Below are 13608 nucleotides of genomic sequence, written 5' to 3'. Positions count from 1 at the left end.
GGGAGGGGACAGGGGAGGGATGGATTGGGAGTTTGGGGTCCGCAGACAGAAACTATTCTCTACAGGATGAAAAAAATGACAAAGTCCTATTTAACAAATCATAATGGAAAAGTTTATACAAAATAATGTGTGTGTGTGTGTGTGTGTGTGTGTATCTAAATTACTTTGCTGTAGAGCAGAAATTGACTTAACATTGTAAATCAACTATACTTCAATTTAAAAAAAGAAAAAAACGCTTCGGGTCTTCCGAAAACCCAAGCAGAGTTGTCAGGCTTCCCTCATGGCTACTTGCAGACTGTGAGCATACCCTCTTTCCGTTTCTCTACCACTGTGTACCTTTCCCCACTGTGTTCTTACTGTGCAGTCCACAGCTCTCGCCTGAGAGATGGCCAGTGGCTCCTTCCATTAGCCATCCCGTGGTGTTTACCATCAGGGCATTAAACAAATAATGCATTGATTCCCAGGTCCTTAGAGGGACAGGCTCACGAGCTTTTCTAATAGGTGTTGAGTGAGTCAAGAAAATCAGGGTTCTGCCCTCCAACAAACTTGTGAATTGATGCATATCACGTAGCCCCCTGGAGATGGAAACAAGTATGATAAGTATTCTAGGAATTCACACGTTTAAGAACATAACAAATAAAACAAATACAGAACCCTAAAACTCTTTCAAATGGGTTGACTCCAGGATGTCCCAATTTTTTGATCACTGAACAATTTAAAAAATTTTTATTTTTATTGGAGTATAGTTGCCAGGGTTGAGTCTATTTCTGCTGTATAGCATAGGGGCCCAGTCATACATATATATGACATATATATGTATATATATATGTGTGTGTATATGTATGTATGACTGGGCATATATATACACACGTGTATATATATATTCCTTTTCTTATATTATCTTCCATCATGGTCTATCCCAAGAGACTGGATATAGTCCACTCTGGTGTAAAGCAGGACAGAGCCACACCTGCGGCATAAGGAGGTTCTCAAGCTAGGGGTTGAATTGGAAGTGTCGCCGCTGGCCTGTGCCACAGCCACAGCAATGCAAGATCTGAGACCTACACCACGGCTCACAGCAGCCCTGGATCCTTAACCCACTGTGTGAGGCCAGGGATCAAAACTGCGTCCTCATGGATGCTAAGGAAGGGAACTCCGCATGTTGCCTTTTCAAACAGGCGTCTTGCTCTTCCTGAAAGGCACTGAAGGTTCCTCCACAAATATGGATTCTCCAAAATAATGGATGATCCAGAGGAGGATGTGATGAAGCTAATGTAGGCTGGTATGCATTGGTGGAGGATCTGAAAATTAAATGTCATTTATTACAGAGATTGGTTGGCAATTTTTGAGGAGAAAATGAGGTGCTCACAGCAAGAAGAGTGTTTACTGACATTAACGGTCTTGCTTTCAATCTTTCCTTGGAAAAGATGCCCCACACCCTAAGCCTTCTAAAGTGTCCATCAGCTCCTCATAATTGCCACGTATCCTACTGGAGAGCTTCCTGAGTGTCGGAAAGTGTGGTGGAGGGACAGGAAGAGCGAGGGTTAACCCGGGTTCCACACCTGAGAAAAAGGCACTTCTGCAAATACCAGATTAGGCTGCAGTCATTCATTAAGATGCTGCCCTCGTATCATCCTGTCTCATTACTGCTGACCTGATGCATTAAGACATCGTGAAGACGGCACCTAGCAAAACATTACCTTTGCAAAGCAAAGCTCTCCTTCATAGACTGTGCCCGTTCTTAAGGGCATAAATATGGAGGTACCTTATGGTGGTGAGATCTCTTAGATGACTCCACTCATGGAGGACGCAGGTGGATGGATTTTCGATGTCAACGTACCGTTGGCACATCGGACGTCTTCAAGAGAGCCTCGACAGCTTCTTCGGCCCTTCTTATCCACTCTTACTTTAACCATGAAGCCATCATTTGTGCCTGCAATGGGAATAGGCAAACATTTTCTGTATACCTAATTCTTCAGGGTAGAGATTTTTTTTTTTTCTTAAAATGGAAAAGGTCTAATTTTAAGGGCTCATGAATCTATATAAAATCAGAACCATTACCTGTGGTGTCCGTTGCTATGGCTACCTACTCATGTGATCTGTATATCTGACATAATTCAGATAGCTCTGCAAAGCAGTATCATTGCAAAGACATCAGAGAAAATTTAAGGAGCACAGGGAACCAAGGAAAATAATTTACAAAAATGACTTTAACAGAGAAGGGGCACTCTCAGAAACAATAAAATTTCTTCCTTTATTTTACAATATATGTTTTCCTTTTAATGTTACCTACTGATATATCTTTTTATATGTGTCTTTTCTCTCTTCCTGTTCTGTTTCCTCCACTTATTACTTAAAATGCACACACTAACTGGAACAGGGAAAAAGGTAAAGACTTTCTTAGTTAAGGAATATTGCAGGCATATAAGATGTTTGTAGAAATTTAAAAGTTGATTGCTTTTGCTTTCAAGTCATAAACTGCAAGAGCTGTGTTTGTGTTAAGAGATTTTCCGGCACCAGACCGCTATTAAATTGTATCGAGTGACCTTTGATGAAATAACAGCACCATATTGCTTTTGTAAACATTAATTTTCTGGGTTAACAGTCAAGTTTACCATCTGAAGGTACAAATGAAATTTATTTATTTATTGTCTTTTTAGGGCTGCACCCAAGGCACACAGAAGTTCTCAGGCTAGGGGTCCAGTCAGAGCTACAGCTGCCGGCCTACACCACAGCTCGCGCAACCCCAGATCCTTAACCCACTGAGCGAGGCCAGGGATTGAACCCGCAACCTCATGGTTCCTAGTCAGATTCTTTTCCGCTGAGCCACGACAGGAACTCCTTTTTAAATTATTATTATAGGAGTTCCCGTCGTGGCGCAGTGGTTAACGAATCCGACTAGGAACCATGAGGTTGCGGGTTCGGTCCCTGCCCTTGCTCAGTGGGTTAACGATCCGGCATTGCCGTGAGCTGTGGTGTAGGTTGCAGACGTGGCTCGGATACTGCGTTGCTGTGGCTCTGGCGTAGGCCAGTGGCTACAGCTCCGATTAGACCCCTAGCCTGGGAACCTCCATATGCCGCGGGAGCGGCCCAAAGAAATAGCAAAAAGACAAAAAAAAAAAAAAAATTATTATTATTATTGTATTTTACAAATTAGAATATTTAGAATAAAACAAATTAGAAATTTAGAATAAAACAATGATTAGGTATCACTGTTGCAAATAAGACATGTTCGTCAGTATTCACGCCTGGCTACAGGGTTGAAAGATAGATACTATGTACAAAACATATTTGGATATTAACTGCATGAGTAATTAATTTCACTGGACAGGAGTTTCCCCTGAATCCATTAACACCAAAGCATGTTTTCATCTCCTGGGATCCCAGCAGATCAGGCTCCTTAGCTGACATATTAAAGTGACTGATAAATAGTGAGTCTTTGTAGGGATATTATATTGGACAATTCTGTTGAAATAATAAATGAACACAGGCTTGCCAATGAAGTGTTAGAGAAGAAAGCAAACAGAGCAGGCGAGGAAGGAAATACGTAATCATGAAGATGAAGAAGGATGAGCAAAGAAAAGACCGATTGGAAACAAAAGATGAAATACTGTGAACGTATCTGGACAGAAGCCCTGGAGGGAAGGAATCAAATCTTAGGAAACTTGAAGGAAAGCAAATTGGTGTTGTCAATAGATGTTTTACCTGAAAGCTCTTGGTGATTTGCTGTTGTACCAGTCTCTCCACACTGAGTATATCTGTCAGGATTTTCCAAAGAAGCAAAACCATTGAGAGAGAGAGATGAACGGATGGACAGACAGACAATAGATGGAGGGATGGATGGGTGGATAGATATAGAAGATAGGTGAATGGATGGATGGATGGACAGATAGATAGATAGATACTGGTAGACAGTGAGATAACTGTATATGTTTGGAGGTCCATCTATCTTTAGAGCTATATATTGAGATTTATCATTGAGAAGGTGGCTTACATTATTGTGTTTCTGCCAAGTCTGAAATTCGTAGGGTCAGCTGGAAACTGGAGATTTTTCTATGCTACCATCTTGAGGGTGAATTTCATTGACTCAAAGCAATCTCAGCTTTTGCTCTATGGTTTTCCGGGGAGTGGATGGGATCTGCATATATGATAGAGGGTAGTTTCCGTCAAGTCAACTGATGTTCAGCAATTCATCACAGGCGCCGAACTCCTTCATCCCAACCTCCACTCTTGGGGTTGACCCCATGCCTGGGCACCACAGCCTGGGTAAAGCGACACACACAATTTCACCATCTCCCTGTCCCAACTTGTCCCTCCGCCACCTACAGACATGCCTCGTACATCAAAGAGAACACTGCTCTCCGAGTTGAGCCTTTTCAGTCTCCTGAGACTGGAGAAGGCTGTGTTATCTTCAGAGCTAGTCCTCAGATGGATCCATCCCTGGACTCTTGGGAGCTGCCTCTGATGATGAGAAGCCTAATTATTTTGACAATGGAGTTTGCTAATGAGAGGAAACTGCAGGGACAAAGGTCAACATTCAGACCCCCCTCCTCTGCACTCCTGGACTCTGTGGTCACAGAAGATGGGTGTGCAGGGCCAAATACCTCTGCACGCTTTCACCTAGTTCCCAGCGTTCTCATGTGTGCGCCTCAGCTGGGGTGGCCTGAGGGTTATCGCCTGGTGGAACCATGCAGCTCGAGGTCTGATATGAGCCTTGCGGCTTATGACTTAGGAGACCTGCAGAAAATCAGCGATTCTCTCTAGAACTCAGTGTGCTCCTCTTGTGGTACTTGCCTGATGGCTCCTAAGAACCCCCTGGATTGCCATGGTGATGAGATGGCATTGGGTAAATTAGGACAGATCAGCCAGTCAGCCGTTAGTCACCACTGACCCATATCATGGGGGGCTGAGGCATCTCTGTGGTTGCAGGAGGTGGGGAGTCTACTGAAATGGGCTGGGGTGTCTGTGACTCTGTACACTCTTTGACTCTATACCAAGGGTAAGCTGGCTCATAGCAAGAGGGAAGGCTGATAGTCCCTATGGAAAAACCATGCCCTCCTGTGATGATGTGACCAGCTCCAGCTAGTTCTCTCTGCTCACAGCCACATTCACTACCAGACTTGTGTATGATTCTCTCTCTATCTCGCCTATGACCTATCAACCTGCTGTCACCTAGCATCTAAGCCACGTATGCTCCTGAAATGAATCACAAATAGTATACACTTCTCAAGAATTTGTCCTGCCTCTCCACAAGTTCGAATCTGTTTCCAGGATCTTCTTGTGTCACAGCAGTCCTTCTGCAGCATCCCAGACAAGTGTCACTGTAGCACTGTAGCACTACTGGTAACACTGTGCCTTAGTGAGGCGCTGGCTAAATAAACACGTGGACCTTACTAATAGTTTGTATGTTCTTTAAAACGTTGCTTTTGCAAATGCTTTGGGAGACAAGAGAGATAATTTATCATCCTCCAGACAGTCACCCTGCAGGCATTTTGCCGCTCAGGACCATGGGTTGCAGTGCGGCTCCCGGGATTTTTATCTGTCTCCATCTCCAGGCTTCTTCTTTCTCCCCACGCCATCTATGCTTTTTAATCTTTGAAGCAGAGGAAAATTGTAGAGTCAGTTGGTGACTTCAAATACCACCCCCAATCCTGTCTCTATGGGTTTCTCTTCATTTAGTCCTGAGTATTTGATTTGAATAGGATAAACATGGGGAAAAGGGAATTTTGCACAAATACAGAAACAGGGTAGATTCTAGCAGGTGGCAGAGGCAAACAGCCCAGCAAAGAGGCTTCCTTTACACAGTTTGTCCTATTATACCTTTGAATTTTGCACTGTATGCATGTGTTCCTTACTGAGATACCTTAATGAAGTCAATGACCAAACAAATTTAACTGCGGAGTACCAAAACCTGTAAAGTTTTTATTAAAAAAAAAAAAAAATATATATATATATATATATATATATATATATAGTGAAGATGTAATGCTTCCTATAGATCTTCCTTTATATAGTTCTTCTGGCAGATCTGGTTTCCCAGGAGATAGAAACGGTGTGATGAAAGGTGCCATGTGGGGGTCTACGAATCTCAGACACCAGGACGCTGCTGACCCTGACTTCCAGAGTCAGTCGGGACACAGACACTGTAAATTTCCATCACCTCACGGCTCCCAGCGCTCACCTGGGTCAGGTCACCATGCCTTCCCTAAAGACAGGCGTCTGTTTCCAAGCAGCGCAACAGGAGGAAAAAGTGTTGTGTGCTTTGACCAAAAGAATGCACCGGACAGGGATGCTTGGCAAGGTCTGGATCCTATGCCTGAAGCAACCTCGAAGTTCCCACTCTCCTATGCTGGGAAAGGAGCGTTGAGGAGGCCAGGGGCAGCCTTCTTCTTTTTTCTTTGTCTCTTTAAGGCCACACCACGGCATATGGACATTCCCAGGCTGGGGGTCAAATAGGAGCTGCAGCCACAGGCCCATGCCACAGCCACAGCAACGCTGGATCCAAGGCACACCTGGGACCTACACCACAGCTCATGACAATGCTGGGTCCTTAACGCACTGAGTGAGGCCAGGGATCCAGCCTGCGTCCTCAGGGATACGAGCCGGGTTCATCACCCCTGAGCCAGGACTGGAACTTCCAGATGCAGGCTCTTAGGGAGTGAGATGCCATGCAGAAGAAACACCAAGGCCCTCGGCCAAGAGATGTGACCAACGCCACACAGACGACTGAAGGCTGTACCTTCCCCCAGCCCAGCTCCTCCGCTGCCCACCCTCTGCCCTTTCCCAGCATAAAAGAGGATTTTTCTTCTTGACAGCTTGCCCCGGCATTACTGTTTTTGGATGACGTGAAGGACACCCACATTTTCTAAACTATATGAGGCACACCTCTGAAATGAATGAGATATATTAGCTACCGAGTATATATCACACCGCTTCTTCCCATCTTCGGAATCTGCTTCATCCCGGTGACTCCGAATTTTTTTAACTTTATCTTATTTTATTTTGCCTTTTAGGGCCACACTTGCAGCATATATACATTATATATATGTACGTTATATGCATAAGCATATATAAGTTCCCAGGTCAAATAGAGCTGCAGCTGCCAGCTGACCCCAGAGCCACAGCAAGGCGGGATCCAAGCCGCATCTGCAACCTACACCGCAACTCATGGCAACACCAGATCCCCAACCCACTGAGCAGGGCCAGGGATCGAACCCAAGTCCTCATGGTGACCCGTCGGGTTCATTACGGTTGAGCCACAAGAGGAATTCCAGAATGTTCTTTAGATTTCTATTATGTCAGCCGTCTTCCTTAATGAGTAAGGACTATAGGAGTAAGTCACGGGGGAAGACCAAGACCTACAGCTTCTCATCCCTCTCAGCACTGGCTCAGGTTTCTCCTGTTTTCTGTCCTGCATGAAGACCTACATTGTAGGCTTTTGTTAAGCCTGGGCTTGACCCAGAGGCTCTGTGTGGGGCTGATGCCAGGGGCTCCCTGGGAGATGACACAGCCCTCCAGTCCTTGGGGCAGAATGTGCTCTGCAGCAGCCAAGGGGAAAGTTGCTCAAATCCAGAAAAGAGCAGGTGCTTCCAAGTGCTCTCCCCTGGGCTTCCTTGCAAGGGGCACCTGCAGCCAGGTGTCCTTGCCCGCCCCCATTGTTGCCTGCATTGGGTGGAACATGGAACCAGGGCAGGACTCAGCAGCGTCGCTGACTCAGAGGACAACCGAGGACACCGCCATCTGTCTCTGTGACGTTGGGTTGAAAGCCTTTTCCTTTCCTGTTCTTTGCATCAGGTGTGAAGGAGACTGCATGTGGAGTGGGCAGGACATCTGCCTGTGTGTGTGAGAGAGAGATGGTGGGGTGGGAGAGAGAGAGCGTCAGTGTGTCTGGGTGTCTGGCTGTGTGTTCCCAGACTCTGTGGAAAGGACTGTTGATAATAAGAACACTTAAGATGCCTTAGGCTGTGAAACAGGCATTTAAAAGAACTATTTTTTCCCTTTTATTTTCTCCTCTCATTTTTGCCCGCCCTGAGGCAGGGATCAGATCTGAGTCGCCGTTATAACCTATCCCAAAGCTGCAGCAATGCGGACTCCTTAACCCAGTGTGCCAGGCCCCGGGATCGAACCTGTGAACTGACGCTGCAGAGACACGGCCGATCCCTTCGCGCCACAGCAGGAACTCCTCAAAGAACTTTAAAGTCAGGTCAACAACACAGGAATAAGTATGCGGCCTTACAAGTCGACTGCTTCGAGAGGAAATCGGCATTTTGGTAGAGGCATTTTGGTATCATTTTCCAAACAAATGAAAACGTCATCACCATAAATCAAACATACACAAAACCCACACGCCAAAGCCAAAGCTGCAGACAGGTATCTCACTCTATTCGCACCTTGCAATACTTACCCACCTCAGGTGCCTCTAGCATGGTTCTAATGTCGCAATCTAACATTTCCGTCTCCGGGCTTCATTTAACCCTTCTGGCCGAGAGGTGCGACACTGCACCACTCACGGCCACTCCAGAAGGCATCCCATTTTCCCCGTAGCCTAAATTATTAATAAATATATCGGGGGGGGGGGAACGAGCATCGACCCTTTCAGCAGCCTGACTGCTTTCCCCAAGTCAATACGAATGTGTGCGATTGATCTTCCAGCCGGAAGTCTTCCCTCGGGCGGACTGTTGGGCAAGGAGCTCATTTGCTCCTGTCTGGGGGGAAGCACAGGGTGCAGGGACCACAAGCCTCTGGGAAAGAAAGGGTCTATGGTACAAACAGCATCACCAAAGCCACCATCTGATGTTTGCTATCTCGGTGTCCTTGGCCGTGGCAGCAAAGGAAAGGCTGGGGCTGGGACGCTGAGGTCCCTTCCATTTCAGGATGCTCCTGGGAGCCTGTGACAGGCAGGGGGCTGTGGCATCGGACATCTAGACAGGTTGTTTTTTACCCAGGTTTACATGGCTTCAAAGCAATCTCCTCGTCACTTTAAAACATTTATTTTAATCCTTTTTTTTGGGGGGGGGGCAGTGCACATAGCATGTGGAAGTTCCCAGGCTAGGGATTGAACCCATGCTGCAGTACTGGCAACACCAGATCCTTAACCCACTGAGCCACCAGGGAACTCCCTTCCTGTCATTATTTTGATGGCCACTCTGGATGAGCTGCTAGGAGAAGAGCCGATGTTACCCTCAAGTTCCTGGTAGACCCTCTTTGGGTCCCTTTTGAAAAGGAGCTAAAGAGAAGAAGCTGAGTATTGAGAAAGTCCGTACTCAACTCAGGTGTAAGAGAACCAGTCAAGAGAACAGACAGAATTTGCTGGGCATCTCCCTTGAGGTCTGTGATGTTAACATCCCACTTACAGCGAGAACCCGTATTCCCCTGGGTACTGATGAGACAGCAGCACCAAAGCGTTCAAAAGGAACGCACCTAGCAAGGGGCCCTTGATCCCTCTTAAGTGTGACTCCTAACCGTGTCCCTCCACAGGCTTCACCAAGGAGTGGCTTGGGAAGGTTTTAGAGACCCCAAACCTCCATCAACTCCCCCAATGTCACCCCAACAAATCCGTAATCTTAGTCATGAAAAACCGGATGCCTGCTACACAAACACAGCTTCTAAACAGCTTCCACATTCTCACTGCCATGCTTTGGACTTGCTGGAGCTTCTTCATATAGAAATCCTTGAGTCTCCAGGACCCAAACCCGACAGCACAAGGTTCTCCCCATTAAAAAAAAGATGCAGGAAAAAACCCTAGTCCTGAAGTCTCACATCTGAACCACAGTGGAGGGGGGAACCCAGAATCAATAGTTTTTTCCCCCATGGCCTATGGCAGTTCTGGGCTAGGGGTCAAATCAGAGCTTAAGCTAAGGCCCACACCACAGCCACGGCAACACCGGATCATAGCCACAGTTACTACGCTGCAGCTTATGGCAACATTGGATCCTTAACCCACTGAGCAAGGACACTATGCCAGGTCCTTAACCCACTGAGCCACGACAGGAACCCCAAAATTGACATTTTTGACTAGAAAACCTGGTAATGCTTTGAAGAGTCATATTTGAGAAGTGCTGTTCCATACTAGTGTAAGTTCCACAAGACTGAGGCGATGTGTCTGGAAAGGAAGAGGGAGTCTGAGTGCGGAAATGCAAAGAGCCTGCAGTAAATATGTGCTCTGATATTTCTCCATGATATGATCCTACCACAACTGGAAAGATGGAGTGTGCTGCCGCGTCTCTTTACTTAACACGTGGTCTGAGGACCAGCAGCACCCCATCATCCAGAAGCTGGTTCAAAATTCAGAGGATCAGGCCCATCTCCGAAACCACCTAATCAGCATGTTATCAACATCTCCAGTTACTGTGTGTGCCTGCTGAGATTTGAAAACAGCTGGAGAAAGGGAGAAAAAGGGCCTAATTGAAATGACTCGCCAGGAGTCCCACCTATCCAAACTCAGGCTGAGGAGGAAACGAATATTCACAGAGCATCAGCTTGATCCCACGGGTGTGCTCGGTGCATTTTACAAACCGTGCTCCTTACTTCATTCAAGGTTCACCAAGGTATCTTAGGCTGAGCTACGGGCTCAAATTACGGTGACTCATTTGCTAAAATTAATAGAAAGTATAAGGGACAGAGAAGGATTTTAACTCCAAATGATGCTTGCTCCAATCACCCTGACGCTTACACAGTGAGACAGGCAAAAGGAGGCTGTGTTTATACGTGACACCCTGCACAGGAAAGTTAAAGAACTGGCCCGAATTGCACTTTCCCAAGAAATGCCCATTTTGGTAACTGATCTTTGGCTCTTGTAAATTAAGCTCTGGGAATGTTGAACTCAGAAGAGTGCTTTTCACACCTGGGACTTTGAATCACACATCCAAGATAGTCTGGATCGCGTAGGTCATGTGATTGACACAGGCGTTTTTGCCTTCCCTCTAGGGTCCTGAACGTTTAGAAACTATGTCTAGTCACAAGCCGTCCATGAGCCCATGTGACTGACTGTCGATAAAAACACAGGGTTTTGCAGACTCCAGTGAGCATTCCTAGTAGATGACACTGCCCGTGTAATTCTCCATCTCATGGCTGGAGGAAATAATTGTGTCCTGTGTGGCTCCAATGGGAGAACTCTCATAAAAATTGTGCCTGGTCTCCCCTTGACTCCACCCCATGTACCTTAAAAAACAAACAAACAAACAAACAAAAAACAAACCAAAAAAAACCTACTTCTGCTGATTTTGCTTTGTGTCTGTTCACAGTGATAAACTGTAACCATGAGCATACCAGCTTCTGAGTCATTGGAGTTCTTCTAGTGAATCTGAAAAGCCTGAGTAGTCTTGGAGACCAGAGACACACCCCTCCCTCCCTCTAAGAGGCTGCTCTGTAACCTTGAAGCCTAGTGGAGAAGGTCTTTGCCAGCTGATCACACTGGACAGTTTTCTTTCATTGGGTGGATTTTCAGATGTGGAATCATATCCCCCATAGGCTGTTTCTTTTCCAAGGTCAAGATTCTCTAATTCCTCATTATCACCATAGTTAGCTTATTCCCTCACACAATGGAGCCATTGTCTCTTGAATGTGTTCAAGTGCATCTAGGTCCTTGTCCCAGGGACCAACTCCAGCCCCCCAGGTATTTTTCAGCCTGCACAGAGTCCAGCCAGGTCGTCACCTGTCTCATTCTGGACACTGCACTCTAGGATGAAGTTTGAGACTCTATCTTTATAGTAATCTTCCATCTTCAACTTATTAAATAATAGGATAATTGCTCTCATTTTTTTTTCTTATCTTGTGCTAGAAATCCACAGTCTTTTTCCTTTTTTCTTTTTCCTTTTTATGGCTGCACCTGCAGCATATGGAAGTCCCCAGGCTAGGGGTTGAATTGGAGTTGCAGCTGCAACCTACACCACAGCCACAGCCACCCTGGATCCAAGCCTCAGCTGCAAACTACACTGCAGCTAGTGGCAATGCGGGATCCTTACCCCACTGAGTGAGGCCAGGGATCAAATCTAGATCCTCATAGCTGCTAGTCAAGCTGAGCCACAAGAGGAACTCCCTATTTACTTCTGAGGTTCTCCTTGGGCCACAGGAGGGAAGGCTGTGACATGCACACTACCAACAATTTTTTGGAAGAGTAGATTCAATGTTCCCGCCTGTCAATATCTTTGGTTTCCCAATGAATCAGTGGGAGATGAGCCTGGAAAAGTTCCAAAAGACCTTTTATCAGACAATGAAGGGTAAACATGAAATTCTCCACAGAGAGCAAGAAATAAAAAATGTTTGCAAAGTGTAACATAGTTCAAGTTTCTGACGCTAACACCAACTGACATGGAGCTGAAATGTACTTTGGTTGGCAAAAATGCAAGCACCTGGCTCCCAGGAGTCTTGGTGTTTCCTCTAAAGAATGTCGTAACCCTTCTTTTCTGAGATGGACCTGACTTGGCACTGTTTCTGTTCAAGATTAATCCCTTACAGATGTGCTTTCTCTCTGTGCTACAGGACAGCACCTCTGCCCTGCATTGCTGCTTAGCCTCAGATGTTCTGCCATAGAGGGCAGTCCCTGTGGTCAAAAGCACATCTCATTGGACTGCAACGTCTCCTCATAGGTTTCAGACATCTTGATTTTTTGAATATGTCGTTCATGCTTCAAGCATCGACCTTAGGACCTGCTAGTGAATCCAGCTGGTAGGAAGCTATTAAAATCGGATTCATGAAGACATTTGTGATGTCTTCAAGTCTCAGATCATGGGAAAGCTCTTGATCTTGCCCCATGCCCTTGGATTTGAGAAACTGCTAATAATACTAGGACGAAAGACCCTGAAATCCAAGACTTGCCCTCCTGCTGTGTTGGTCTGCTCATGGACACCCATTAGGCTGATTGTTTGGAGAGTGATTTGTTGGCTTAATTTAACTCTTCTCATCTTTGCTCTGAAAGTTTGCTGGGGAGACAGATTTTATGCTCTATCCTAAAGTACAGGGATCTAACAGGAGAAAAATAAGCCAAAAAAGACCCAGATAGAAAAGTGTACATCTTTTCTGCCTCGGTAGATACGTGAGCTGAGAGAGGAGGGAAGAGTGTGGCTCGGATGGGGGAAAGGAGGGATGGTATGAGGAGAAGGCTGGTGAATGAGAGGGTCCTGAATATGAGATGACACAGAGTGAGAGAAATAAAAATGTTGCTAAAACAATCAGTTGGATTATTATTTTTTTGTTTGTTTGTTTGTTTTGTTTTTTCTATTTCTTTGGGCCGCTCCCTCGGCATATGGAGGTTCCCAGGCTAGGGGTCGAATCGGAGCTGTAGCCACCGGCCTATGCCAGAGCCACAGCAACACAGGATCCGAGCCGTGTCTGCAACCTACACCACAGCTCACGGCAACGCCGGATCCTTAACCCACTGAGCAAGGGCAGGGACCAAACCCGCAACCTCATGGTTCCTAGTCGGATTCGTTAACCACTGCACCACGACGGGAACTCCAGTTGGATTATTTTTAATATTCTTGGAGATACAAAGAATGGAATTCCTCTTAGGGTATGTCTACGTTTGGATTGTACTTTTTTTTGCTAGGGGTTGAATCAGAGCTGCAGCTGCTGGCCTGCACCTCAACAATGTGGGAACTTAGCCACATC

The 13608-nt window shown here is 46.0% G+C and overlaps 1 long non-coding RNA gene across 1 annotated transcript in view; it reads right to left on the bottom strand.

Annotated features, from left to right (window-relative positions):
* The window catches only part of LOC102166006, a 152238-nt gene continuing 139779 nt past the window's right edge, over window positions 1150–13608 (bottom strand). The window contains exon 3 of the long non-coding RNA XR_002340915.1: window positions 1150–1933. This is a non-coding gene — a long non-coding RNA (uncharacterized LOC102166006). The remainder of the gene's footprint in view (window positions 1934–13608) is intronic.

Source organism: Sus scrofa, chromosome Y (genome assembly GCF_000003025.6).
Source record: "Sus scrofa isolate TJ Tabasco breed Duroc chromosome Y, Sscrofa11.1, whole genome shotgun sequence".
In the NCBI taxonomy this organism is placed as follows: domain Eukaryota; kingdom Metazoa; phylum Chordata; class Mammalia; order Artiodactyla; family Suidae; genus Sus; species Sus scrofa.
This window is presented reverse-complemented; position numbering and strand designations above follow the sequence as displayed.